The sequence below is a fragment of the Carassius gibelio genome, chromosome B23 (assembly GCF_023724105.1).
Source record: "Carassius gibelio isolate Cgi1373 ecotype wild population from Czech Republic chromosome B23, carGib1.2-hapl.c, whole genome shotgun sequence".
Taxonomy (NCBI): Eukaryota; Metazoa; Chordata; class Actinopteri; order Cypriniformes; family Cyprinidae; genus Carassius; species Carassius gibelio.
The window spans coordinates 10,100,808-10,113,738 of record NC_068418.1 but is presented as its reverse complement, the minus strand read 5'-3'; the positions used below and the strand labels follow the sequence as shown (position 1 = coordinate 10,113,738).

The 12,931-nt window shown below is 35.9% G+C and overlaps 1 protein-coding gene across 1 annotated transcript in view; it reads left to right on the top strand.

Annotated features, from left to right (window-relative positions):
- LOC128011552 (rho GTPase-activating protein 39) overlaps positions 1-12,931 on the top strand; it is a 61,485-nt gene that overhangs the window by 398 nt on the left and 48,156 nt on the right. The gene's annotated exons all lie outside the window — the stretch shown is intronic.

Here is a 12,931-nt window from a genome sequence, read left to right as displayed (position 1 = left end):
TTATACAGTTGCTGTGTTTATAAAGTCTTCGGCACGGACTGAGATGTTCAAACACGAGTGTTTGCATGGTCAAAGTTCACTGAAAACTAGTTTGAAACCGATCATGATGTTGCTCAAAAGTTGTATTTAAAGTTATTTAATTAGTTTATAAATTACCTTAAGAAGTGTCAGGGTTATTACATGAATGAATCTTTTGTGTAACTCATGAACATGTAAACAATGACTTTACCGACGCAAAACTGACAGCAACTTTTAGTATGTTCTATTGTAGGCAATTTGTTTACAAAAATCTAGTTTTTTAATTTTTGTAGTTGTTTGTTTTTATTTAATTAAATTGTTTTTCATTGTCCATGTTGCCGTTTTGCTCTGTTTGTTTTACATTATTATTATTATTATTATTATTATTATTTACTTATTTTGTACTTTAAGCAGATGTTTTTTAGCATATGTATACAGGTGCATCTCAATAAATTAGAATGTCATGGAAAAGTTCAACTCAAAGTGGTGTATTAAATAAATTCAGTGCACACAGACTGCAGTAGTTTAAGTCTTGGGTTCCTTTAATTGTGATGATTTTGGCTCACATTTAACAAATCCAATAAATTAGAATACTTCATAAGACCAATAAAAAAATAAAAAATAAACACTTTTAGTGAATTGTTGGCCTTCTGGTAAGTATGTTCATTTACTGTACATGTACTCAATACTTGGCAGGGGCTCCTTTTGCTTTAATTAATGCCTCATATCGGCGTGGCACGGAGGTGATCAGTTTGTGGCACTGCTGAGGTGGTCTGGAAGCCCAGGTTTCTTTGACAGTGGCCTTTTGACAGACAGCTCATCTTCAATTTTTGGTCTCTTGTTTCTCATTTTCCTCTTGACAATACCTCATAGTTTCTCTAAGGGGTTCAGGTCTGGTGAGTTTGCTGGCCAGTCAAGCACACCAACACCATGGTCATTTAACAAACTTTTGGTGCTTTTGGCAGTGTGGACAGGTGCCAAATCCTGCTGAAAAATGAAAACAGCATCTTCTAAAAGCTGGTCAGCAGAAGGAAGCATAAATTGCTCCAAAATTTCTTGGTAAATGGGTGCAGTGACTTTGGTTTTCAAAAAACACAATGGACCAACACCAGTACATTGCACCCCAAATCATCAGACAGTGGAAACTTAACACTGGACTTCAAGCAACTTGGGCTATGAGCTTCTCCACCTTCCTCCAGACTCTAGGGCCTTGGTTTCCAAATGAAATACAAAACTTGCTCTCATCTGAAAAGAGGACTTTGGACCACTGGGCAACAGTCCTGTTCTTCTTCTCCTTAGCTCAGGTAAGACGCCTCTGATGTTGTCTGTGGTTCAGGAGTGTCTTAACAAGAGGAATACGACAACTGTTACCAAATTCCTTGACACGTCTGTGTGCTTTGACTACAGCCTCAGTCCATTCCTTGTGAAGTTCACTCAAATTCTTGAATAGTTTTTGCTTGACAATCCTCATAAGGCTGCGGTTCTCTCGGTTGGTTGTGCATCTTTTTCTTCCACACTTTTTCCTTTCACTCAACTTTCTGTTAACATGCTTGGATACAGCACTCTGTGAACAGCCAGCTTCTTTGACAATGAATGTTTGTGGCTCCTTGTGAAGGGTGTCAGTGTCAGTGTCTTCCCCATGATTGTGAATATTTTCTCATTAAAATGACATCTTTTCTCCTAAAAACGATATATGACATTTAAATTACATAATTATCTCATTAAAATCTTTTCTAATATCAATGAGATGTTTTTCTTGTTAAAATGATATATTTTCTTGTAAAACAAGATGTTATGTCATAAAAACTATAAAATTATCTTGTTAAAGGGTTAGTTCACCCAAAACTGAAAATTAGCCCATGATTTACTCATCCTCAAGTCATCCTAGGTTTATATGACTTACTTGTTTCAGACGAATCCAGTCAGAGTTATATTAAAAATTGTCTTTAATCTGAAGCTGTTTCGTGGCACTCAGTGGGTGTTGCAGTGCATCAGTCCTAAAGAAAATAAAAAGTGCCCATCCTTTATAATAATAAAAAAATAAGTGTCTAACACTGCTCCGGGGGGTGAACAAAGTCCTCCTGTAGCAAATTGAATCATTTTTGTAAGAAAAATAACATTTATAATGTAATAATCCAGGGATTTCTAGGGCCGCCAGAAATCTAGTTTAATTTTAGTTTGCCCATTTGCCAAACAGAACGAAATACTACTAGTACTAATAATGATGATTATTATTATTAGTAGTAGTAGTAATAGTATTAATATTATTAGCCTTTTAGGAAAATCTCTTTTTTTTTTTTTTTTTGTATTTCGATTTGTTGTTAAACCAAACTTCAGTCATTCAAATAAAGAAATATCCCAAGCCCAGAGTCAATTATTCAAAAATAACTGTTTTGTTCTGATCGTAGCCTAAACAAGTCATGGGTCTGAGGGTTTTAAAAAGATAATTATATAATTTTTACAAGATAACATCTAAAAATGAAAATGAAAGGAGGCGAATATCTCACTACAGATTAAAGAGCGTAAAAAACATTTTATTGTTTGTATTTTATCTTAAAATTGACAGAAGCCTGAGGCTTTGTGTTATAATAAAAAGTAACGAAGCCCAAAGCTTATTGCGATTTAAAACGTTACATATTATTTCCAAGCATTTATACCATAATTAAGCTTGTGAATAGTCACATAACGGTATTTACTTCAGAAAAATCATCATAACAGAGTCAAATTTTTAAATGGTTTAAAAAAAATTTATGGTTATCAAACCAGTGGAATATTAAATTTTATTCCTTCAACAAATAACAAATCATTTTAATGCAGCTAGCTTGTAATCATGACTTAATACGTGGGAAACGGGAAGCTTCTCGCTCAGCACAGTGGAGTGCATCGTTCTGTTAACTTTGTGGTTCATTATTTTGAGTCGTTTGGGACGCGGTGACACAGAAGACCCTCACATTTCACCTGGTTACTTTTTCAAAATTTAATTTGTTTGCATTTTGCTTTAGATAACGCAATGCAGTTCATTAACACTTGAAGTCATTCACTGTCTGACAAAATATTTAACTTTTAATAAAAGAAAAAGGACAACACCCATTTCTTTGAATGGATTGCGTTAGGTGCTCATCAAAATACATTGAAGGAAAGTGACCCTAAATTAAGTCAAATATAGACACCTCACCTATATTTTGATGTCAGAAGTGTCTGTGATCTATACTAGATGTTGTGATGTAGTGATGGGTTGATTAGTGGGGCAGATTGATGAACAGATGCGATGCGGCCGTTGCAGGCTGGTCCAGTGTCATCTTCCAGGTGTCCGCCTTAATGGAGTTAATAGAGTGGATTTGACATGTTTTATTAATCATGTTGCAATGCCATATCCCTTTGCATTCTCAGAAGACCTTCTCTGAAGCCAGGATAAACACTGACAGCTTTTCTGAGCTATTGAAATATTCACAAAGCCATATGGAGTTACTATTAGACTGGACACTGAAAGTTTGATAATGTGTCCCAATTGCTTGCACACTTAGCTGCTGTTTTCCAGATAGTTAAAGTGTATGAGGATGATGGCTGCTTGGCTTCAAAAATGACAAAAAAAGCAACACAAAAGTAGTCCATGCAGCTTATGTACTATATTCCAAGTCTTCTCAAGCAGACTTCATTTCTCAAGCAGGCATCTTGCAATGAGGTCTGTGTATCCTGGAACATGAGGGACACAGCAAATGGATCTTTGTGACCCGGATTCTCCCAAATTTCATTGCGTGATTGTGACACCAGGACATTTTATTTATTATTATTTTATTTATTAATTGATTTATTTTTTAAGAGTAAAATGCCACATTGCACTTTTAAGTGTACTGGTTTTCAGTGTACATGAATTTCTGAAGATTGTTTAGATGAGATTTTAGACAGTTTAAAGCGGGTTAAATTTTGCATTATTTTAATAGATTATTTATTTTATATTTTTTAGTCCTTTGAAGTGTTTAGCTTCTGAATTGGGACACAGCAAAAAAATTCAAGATATTATTTGGTCAAAATAGGCACGTCTGCTTTCAAGTCTTATCGGTTTTTGATGTTAAATGTCTGAAAATGAACGTTTTAATAACTACTACGTTAAATTTGCAGTTGGAATGATTACAGGATTAGTTCACTTCCAGAATAAAAATGTCTGATAGTTTACTCTCCCTCATGTCATTAAAGAATTTCATGTCTTTTTTCAGTTGCTAAGAGCTTAAGGTTTTGAGGAAAATATTTCAGGATTTTTCTCCATAAAGTGGATTTCAGTGGGGATCATTAGGTTGAAGGTCCAAATCGCGGTTTCACTGCAACTTCAGAGTTCAGACAGCTCTACACAATCCCAGCCGAGAAATAAGGATCTAATCCAGCAAAATGATTGGATATTTTCCAAAAAAAAGTATTTTTAACAAAAAAAGCTGATGTTGCATTAGCTCTGTGATGTGCATTCGTGTCTTCACGCATTACGTAATCGCGTTGGAAAGATCATCTTAGTGCTTCTTCTATGTGCTTTGGTTTAAAAAGGTGGAGTAAAGTGAAAAACTCGATCTCATTTTCTCCTCCAACTTCAAAACTCCAACTTGCACGATCTGTTTTATTCTGGAATGTGACCTTATCCACATGTTCATCTGAGATGTGTTTGTGGTTGCTGTGTTCATTTTGATAGGATCACTTGTAAATAAATGCATTTGTTTATGTTATGTGCCACATAAAAACATCCCCTGCTTCCTGTTTCCCCATCACCAAGAAACACATGTTGGACAACTGTCTTACCCGATTGGCTCTGTGTTTCTATAGCGACGTTTAACTAACTTTGTAGTTGCTTGAAAGAAATGGTGGAGCTCTTATTGGTTTGCGGTAAAGCCTTAATTACCAGTTGCTTTTTGGATCTTCTCGGATGAAATTACAAATTGGCTTGGCACTGCTAAAAAACATCTGAGAAACCCAAAACAAATGCTTTGTCCCTGATGGAAACATCAAGATTTTTATCTGGTTCTGACCTCTAAGTGTTTTTTTTTTTAATGCAGTCTGTATTTATAAATAAGCAGATTCCGTATGAAGTTGAAGTTTATGAGTAAATCTTTTGAACAGATGTTGCTCGTGTTCACTGTTCCATGTTTTAGGACTTAATATGGAATGGCAGAAAGATTGTTAAAATTAAATGGCCATTTGTGATAGATATGGGCCAGATCAGATGGAAAATGAGTTTGTGGGTGTGTTTTCAATGCAAATTTGGCTCAGCTGTAACTGTAGGGTTTCTGGCTGTGTGGGATGATATATCTTGGCCTCTTTCATTCTGGAGAGAGGCCTAAACTCAACACAAAGCTGTCTCTCCCCATGCGGTCTTCCTGTTGGCTAGTTTAGGAAACTCTTCCCAGAAGAGTTTTCGAAGACTTTCAGCTGTTCATGGGACCTTCGTGATTCTTGGAAAGGTGTGTTTCTCAATGTCGAGAGCACATCTTTGGCCTACATGACCATATCAGGCACATTCTATTGTGTAATTATGATGATGATTGATTTCATTCACTTTTGTTTGATTTGGCTTATTGTTTTAATAGGAATCATTCTCATTTCAGTCTTTGTGCAACCGTTTAGTCTCATTGAGTCCATGCAATTATATTTAATTATATTTATAGGGTTTCAAAGGGGCACAGCATTTCCGGAAACTTTACAAAAATATCCTACATTTTCGGAAAGTTTGCAAAAAATCTTAAAGTATGCATTTTTCGTGTGTGTGTGTTGTTGTCTGTTTTGCTTTATTTGTATTTATTTTTTTCAGTTTTAGTAATTCTTGTACTAACTTCTTTTACTGCAGATGCACCATATCAAATTATTTCTTTATTTAATAGTTATCTTTTTTTTTAGCTTTATTTAAAAACAACAAAAAATATTTGTAATCATTTCAGTTTTAGTTAACATTAATGACACTGTAGTTCATAGTGTGTATAGACCTGTATGTGTGTGCTGACAGCAGTTTTGGATTTATAAGCCATACTAGATAACAGCTTCATCCAGCACAGATCTCTGCTCTGGTGTGAGTGTTTTTTACAGCATGCTGTCGAACACATTAGTCATAAAAGACTTCTTGTAAATCATTTTAATAGCCATTGTAAATTAATGAAGAGGTCTGTTGAGGTTCACTTCACAAACAACACTAACACACATGAGCCCGTACAGTCTCTGTGTGTGTGTGTGTGTGTGTGTGTAGATGGCTTCACTGTCACACTAAACTGAGTCACGTTTTAAAGCAGCATTCCCAGAGTAGATGGGTATCTGCTGAATATTAACCCAATAGAGTTAAAGTAAAAGCGTTTAGCCTGGAGTGGCAGTCATTAAGTGCACAGTAGGGCATGTCTGCGGCTGTCTGAAAATAACTCACAACCCCCACTGAGATGATAGGAAACTGAGCCAGACAGCACTCAAAATCTAACCCGAGCTCCCTCTAGCAAGGTGGGGTTTTCTTTACTAGTCAGATGGGGACTGCTGAAACTCTCTTAAAAACGGACACGCATTGGCCTGAAAACATAACTATTTTACAAAGTGGTGATATTGAATGAATTCGTACAATTTCATTTGAAGTGAAAAAAATTGGCATTATCAAATGAATTTGTGCGACTTAATTTAAAAAGATAAAAGTAACTATTTTACGAATTGGTGATATTGAATTTGTACAATTTGATTTCACAATCACAAATTGGCAAACCGGTCAACCCGGTTCTTGATGCATACAGCGATATGATTTGCACGAAGCAGAATGAAAATGAAACTTACATTTTAATATGGACAGTCACGGAATTTGTCAAAGTTAGCATAAATTAATCAAATCAAATCTCCATATCTGTGAATGTTAAGCCGCAAAAGTTGGTTTTGAAAATTTCAGCATCTGCCGTCTCAATGAGGACATAAATACATAAACAACATCAACAGAATTGTTCTGAGTCACTTCACAAGCATTTTACCATTTCATTTGAGTAAAACCAGTGTCAATTTAAAGTTATTCACGATAACCCGTCAAAATAAAATAAAATTCAACTAAATTTTTTTTTACCTATCATGTGTTCCCGGGGAATCGAACCCCCAACCTTGCACTTGATATGCAATGCTCTACCACTTGAGCTACAGGAACACAACCGTCAAAATAAAAGTTCATTTTTACATAATGCTAGAAATGTAAAAAAAAAAAAAAAAAAAAACTTTATTTTTGAAATAAATAAATTACACAATATTTCTTCCATGTTTTAATAGCAAATCTCCTTTATTTACCAAAAAATAAAATGTGTTTAAATTTCATTAATTAAGACAAATTAAATTTGGGTGAAACTTGTTTACTGTTTTTCATAATTATATTACTTGTAGAAAAACTTTAGACACAATTGTAAATAAGTATAAAGAATGGCATTGGTTTTATTTTTAGTGATAAAAAGTGTGGGTGTTTTTTTTAATTAGCAGATTTATGTGTTTTGCTTTGGTACCGAAATTGGTACCAAGAAGAACCATGGATTTCCGTGGATTGGACCGAATATTGTCATTTTGGTATCGTGACAACACTAACAGTCTGTTTTAAAGAGAGAAAATGTAACTATTTTATGAATTGGTGATGTTGAATGAATTTGTACGACTTTATTTAAAATAGAAAACTAGCCTGCTTTACGGATTGGCGACATCAAATTAATTTTACCATTTGATTTGAAAAGAAATTGTCATTATTTTACAAATTTGCAATATTGAATGAATTCGTCCAATTTAATTTAAAGACACTAGAGCTGCACTATATGTCATTTTATCAGGCAAACTAGATTTTTTTCCCTTACTGGGGTGTTTTTTTCTTTTCTTTTTGCTGTTTTGGAGGGTGTTTTGCTTTACTCAAAAATACCCAAACACTTCATTACATAAATATATGCATGTATGTTAAACTTCAAGATATTGCCCTATTTCCCCCAGTGTATAACCACAAGAAACCAACTGTAAGAGACATTAGTGTTAGCCCACCACTGCCTTTCAGTTCTCAATGGCCTTTGTGTTTCAGGAGAGCCTGTAATGAACATACCAATCGGTAACACCAAGTCCCTCTTTTTTTAGTTGAAGGAAGCTCAACACATGCTCTTTACCTCGGATGAGTGAGGCTGTAGTCGCTTGGGGAAATACAACAGGGGGACAAGGACACAACACACACACACACACACACACTCTCCTGCCCTGGAGGCTCATCTCTGTGCTTTAGTCTTTTAAGTCCCAGTTAAATCCCTGTTGGAAAGCTTCATTTAATGAGACTGGCAGAAATTGAGTGTGTTTTCGTCAGTATTCCCTAATGAACACAAGACGTTCCCCATCTGTGCTAATGCACTTTTCGGAATCAGCCGGACCCATCTGAAACCCTCACACTTGTCCTCTGATCCACCTCTTACACCCGGCCAGCCGCTCCACGCAGATGTGCTCACGACCTGAGAGAACTGTGGGCCAGGCAATCCCCAATGTGTGTTGAGATGAAGGAATTTGCTTGATTTTAGTTGAATCTTTCACTTTGTGCAGATTTGCATATTTAAATATCACCAGAGAATGCAGTCACACAGTGATCAGACAAGTTGCACTTAGTTCTGGATGAAAGCTCTTTAACTAGTCAGTAGAAAGCTTCACTTTTCATTCACGTTCAATATCCTGCTCTTCTAATCACTAAGAACGGGGCAGCTGAAATTCCCTTGACAGCCGTTGGCTGGTTGATGGACTGATGTTGTGATTGGCAGCTGAAGGTCTGGAGAAATGTTAATATGTAAGGTATTGTGCTGCACTGTTTGCTGAGTAAATATGTCACTGATTATATGAATGAAGTCATAGAGGAAGTCATGGGAACAAGCTCTTGAGCAAATGAATTAGGTTACTCTTCTCATCCCTTGGTGCAGTTTAATAACACAAAGAATGTGTTTCTTGCTTAAAAAAAAAAAAAACTGAAATTTTATTTAAAAAAAATTGTTATTAAAAATCATTGTATTTGTTTAGTTCCTTTATTAGTTATTTTGAGAAATATTTACCATATGTACACAAACTTTTTTTTTTTTTAAGTGTTTGTTAACCAAACAGTTAATGGTCCCTATTGACTTCCATAGTAAGAAAAAAAAAAAGAAACTGTTTGGTTACCAACATTCTTGGCTGGTACGTGTTGAACGGTGCACATCCACCTTTTGTGTCTATTTTCTCCCTATTTCTTCTTGAGGTTTTTCCTTTGTGATTGTGTCAGAGTTTAAATGGTCTCAGGTGACCTCAGCTTGTGTCTGAACGGTTGGGCTCAGCGGTGGAGGATGAAGGACACGTCTGCCCTGTGCACTTCCTTCCTGCCTGTCTCTGTCAGAGCAGTGGAGAGGTGTGGATTGAGTCGAAAAAAAGACAAAGGTAGGCCACAGTCCCACAAAAATAGCTCAGTGGGTGCTTTACTAAAACATAATTTTTAAATATAATTAAAGGTAGTTAATGCCAACATTTCCTGTCCTTTAGTGGGTCTAAATCTAGGTCTACTTCATCTGTTATATTTTGGAATACATCCAGTCTGGAATTGTAAGCCATGTGTAAAAGCAGCCATTTATGCTGCAATATTGAAGCTGTGGCCTAAGCATGTTTATGCCTTATGCCATGGTGCATATTTGGGCAATTCAGATTTGAATTCAGTTTGCAACATTTTCTGATGTTTGAACGTCAATGAAACTGCTTGCAAACAATATTTCAGTTAATGTTGCTTTACTTTCCATAGTGCAGTAGTCAGCTAGTATCATCACATCAAACAATAGTGGACAAACTGGAGCTAAATAGTCTTGTGTTGTATTTAAACACAAGGAAAGTAATGAGAAGAATGGGAACAGGTGGGGAGTAATCAATTAACTAAACCAAATAGGGATAACACAAAGGAACTGAAGTCCATGACTGTAACATTAGGTAAATATATGCACTATATTTTCAAAATTGGAATCAATACGTATCAAGAGCTTGTGAATTGAAATTGAATTTTGAAATCTGAAAAGGCCAACCCTATTCCTTAGTCAACAATCTCTTTCCACCATCACGAAAACCCTGAAAGCATCAGGAATGGTAATTGCCTAGAAATGTGCAGAATTCTAAAAAGTCCTGGAAAATCGTGATCATGTTCAGTTTCTTGCACAAACCGATCCTTTGGCTTCATAAGACCTCAAAATATTGTCAGGGGCCAACAGGTAAAATATTGTGTTCCTTTTTGTGCTTTTTATATTCTCAAGAACTTTCAGCTGCTGACTTGCATTTTATAAATCACGGTTTCAGCTAACAATCTTTCCTGTTCTACTCAAGAAAAAAGGCAACTACGTCTTGGATGGCCGGAGTTTGCTGTCTATCATTTACCACTGAATCTTGCAACAGAAGGCGTTGAAGTAAAATGCTACTGCCCCATGCATTACCCTTTAACCTTCGGGGCAGGAATGTGGATCTGTGCTGTTCTGAGATCCCTAATCAGGCATCTCACTCATTAACAGTGAATGGGAACCAGGCCGTTTCCACAAACACTACCATTGTCCGCGGTCAGGGAGTGTGGCTAGCACACACACTAATGTTGGAATGCTAATTCTTTTAATTATGAGCGAGGCCACATTAGCGATAGCAACTAGCTAATTGCTTGAGTATGACTCAGCTCTCGTAAATTGAGTGGAAATAAAAACTAAAGGACTGAAATTACATGTCGTTAGTGTATTTGGGTGAACATGCATCAGTGCTACTGCCAGATTCAGGTATATCCAATTTCAAGCCATACTGGCCTGCTGTAACTCTGTGGGAGTTTACCGTTATTTCACCAAGATTGTTAATCCAGCTGCCTTTTTAAATTAGGAAAGGAAGGCAGGAGTGGGTGGCTGTCGGTTTTAGATCATCCTATCAGTTACTGTGTGCGTGGTGTGAAGCTCTCTGGTGAAACTCTAGCTGACAGCACAACAGATGAAGTGGGCCCTTCCTCTGGGGCCGTGCTGATGGGATCTGACTCACCGTTTCATATTCTATCGCAGAAGATCTGTTTTCTAGAAGTCACCATCATCTCTCTCCAAATGTGCTTGCTTGTGCCTGTCTGGCTGAGTTTAGATTGTGAGGAAAAACTGACGAAAAGGCTGCTTCATGCAGACCTGGAAGAATTGAGGGGGACATTTACTCTTTCACAGTTAGTATGGATGTAAGGCTTGCTATTTAAAGAACCGTTCAGGAAAAAAAAAATTGCTGTAAATGTACTCATCTTCAGGCCATCCAAGATATAGATGAGTTTGTTTCTTCATGGGAACCGATTTGGAGAAATTCTAACTTTACATTATCTGAGCACCAATTGATTCTGCAGTGAATTGGTGCCATCCGAATTAGAGTTGTGTGTTTGTAAGAAACAAATCTATGATTAATGCATCATGACTGTAAATCATCGCTTCTAGCTAAAATACCAATCCATAATCCATAATAATGCTTCCTCGAGTGAAAAAGTCCATCCTCTTTTGTCCTCTTACATCAAAAGTGTTTTGAACCATTTGTAAACGGTGCTTGATTTGTGCATAAATCTCTCCTGATTAAGACGAGATGACTTCTCCACTGCAGAAAGCAATGTTTCTCATATTTACCTGTTAAAATTACCCGGCTTTGTTTCTGTTTTTATCAGCTGTTTACACTCTTAATCTGATGGCACCCATTCACAAGATACATTTGTTAGCAAATGATAATGCTAAATTTCACCAAATCTGTTCAAATGAAGAATCAAGCTCATTATACTATACTTATTAATTAACTTTAAGATATATAGTTTATTAAGATATATATTTAATTATTTTAATGCATACATGCAGAAATTGAAGTAAGAAATGCTTAATCTTTTATGAAAACAGTGACTGATACACACACACACACACACACACATACTTTTATGTTCTCTGTTTCACTTATTTTACAGTATTTCTTCCTTTTGTCTTTCTTTTCCCCTTTTGCCCCTTTTTCCGTCCAAGGCTTTCCAGACATGCATATGTAATTCCCATCTCTGTTATGTGAGAGCGTGTCTAAAGCAGCATGTAGTTCTCCGAAGCGGCCTGTGAGATCGTTTAGTGGATCTCAATGCTGTGTTTTTCTGGACTGACCTGTACTTGGCAGGTCGTGGTCGCTGGAAATTGGGGTGAACGCATTGTATGTTTTTGCTTGTAAATTAGTGTGTGTGTGTGTGTGAACATGTACCTGTTTTAGAAAGTGTTCTATAAATATTGTCTTGGAGGAAGAAGCATCACTTTGCATTTAATGTAGTTTAGTGGTCTAGACTGTAGGCCTGGACAGCCCATCTTTTCTAATCCCAGAGTCATTATGAGGTATTTTAAACCTCAGATCAGATTAAGACTGTATTAAATGAGGCGTTTAATTGCAAGGCCTGGATGGACAAACTAAAGGACTACTGTATGTAACTTTTTGAACTCATGAAAAAAAAAAACAGAACTTATATGCACATGCGCACACTTTTTTTATCTGGTAAAATTTACCACTTAATGTAAAAAAGTGTTTCGGGTGCATAGAAAATAAAAAAACACATTTTAAAATGCTGACTAATGACGTTTTGCAAACCATCTTTTTCGAGTTGAACAGTTTGGGAAAAACCTGAAAAATATGGTTGTTTGCACTTGGTTTAAATTGCTTTGAGTAAGAATAAAGTAAAAGTAAAAATAATAATAATAATTTCTTTCCACCTGAGTTTTCATGGCACATTCCCACTGTTTTGACCCATTCATCGTGACTGAAAATGTTTATTATTATTATTGTGATTTATTATTAAAATAAAACTTATATTGCAATAATATAAACTCTATAAACAGTATTTAAATAAAAAAAATGAATTTTATGAATTATTTCTGAATTTCTACTTTTTTTAAACATTAAACCAACAAGC